Source organism: Mus caroli, chromosome 2 (assembly GCF_900094665.2).
Source record: "Mus caroli chromosome 2, CAROLI_EIJ_v1.1, whole genome shotgun sequence".
Classification (NCBI taxonomy): domain Eukaryota; kingdom Metazoa; phylum Chordata; class Mammalia; order Rodentia; family Muridae; genus Mus; species Mus caroli.
The window spans coordinates 91,241,301-91,242,609 of record NC_034571.1 but is presented as its reverse complement, the minus strand read 5'-3'; the positions used below and the strand labels follow the sequence as shown (position 1 = coordinate 91,242,609).

At 36.7% G+C, this 1,309-nt stretch overlaps 1 protein-coding gene across 5 annotated transcripts in view; it reads right to left on the bottom strand.

The window, feature by feature from the left end:
• The window catches only part of Lrrc4c (leucine rich repeat containing 4C), a 1,249,590-nt gene that overhangs the window by 208,236 nt on the left and 1,040,045 nt on the right, over positions 1-1,309 (bottom strand). The gene's annotated exons all lie outside the window — the stretch shown is intronic.

Here is a 1,309-nt window from a genome sequence, read left to right as displayed (position 1 = left end):
TAGCCCTGGCTGTCCTGGAACTCACTTTGTAGACCAGGCTGGCCTCGAACTCAGAAATCCACCTGCCTCTGCCTCCCGAGTGCTGGGATTAAAGGTGTGTGCCACCAAGCCCGGCATGACTTGTTAATTTAAATATTGGTAAAATAAGGCAACTCCTCATACACTTCCATGTAATTATCCTGTTACACATATTTATGCATGCTCCTCTGCTCAAGTTTAGTCATCCTTGATATTATTAGTCTTTCATTTCTCTGTCAAATTTCAGTGTTTTTTATTGTTGAATGTATATTATATGAATGCTATTGGGGATACATTGTATAAATAACATTTATGCAAAAATATGAGAGGGTTTTTTTTTTCTTTTCTTTTGACTTTAACTGCAGTTAATAAATTGTTGTAACTCTAATAGCTATACACACATAAACATTAGAAAATCAGGACTGAATCTATAGTTTGGTGGTTGAATGCTTAGTACACATGAAGACTCAGGTTCAATTCCCAATATGTTTTGCTATGAAAATATACAAGTTAGTATGTTAAAAAGTACCAGAAGTCTCCACTGTAATTGTAATATATCAGTCTAATATAGGAATAAAAATATAGGCAAAGAAAAATATTTAAGTAAACATTATGACTGGATACAATTTTCCATACAATAATTAGTAAGCAATTTTGAAGCAAGTTCCAAACTTCACAGAATCTTAAAGTGCTCTCCTTCAAGCAGGAAGAATATTGTGTAAAAATGTTACTATGCCCATGGATTTTAGAGGAGAGCCTGCTACCTCTAATTTCCTAGAGCGGTATAATTCCTAACAATACTCTAAATAATTATTATTATACTCTAGGTAAGTATAGATCTGACCACTTATCAAGGGAGCATCTCTTTATTTTTCCAAGTGAATTATGACATAGAAAACAGCACATAGTCAAATGCAATTAAAAACAGACAAAGGAGTCCATTCACATGGATACATCTGCAGCATAAATCCTTTATCTGAACTTCAAGGAACATCTCCAGTGAGAGACCTGGAGTATTTAAAAGCCAGAAGAACTGGAAATCTGCTCTAACAGTGTGCCTTCCAGCCATGACAGCAAAGCCACAACCATCTGGTTGCACAAACAATTCCTAAAAAATTATAACAAACATCCCAGAGTAGTTAAGAGAAACTTTATGGCTCTTCCGGTCAGAAAAGCACCGGGGTAGTTAGGGCGCAGGGTTGGCTGACACTCACCAGCTACCCACAACACCTGCCACAGGATATTAAGACTTCTGGTGAGTGGAACACAGCTTCTGCTCCAATCCAATTGC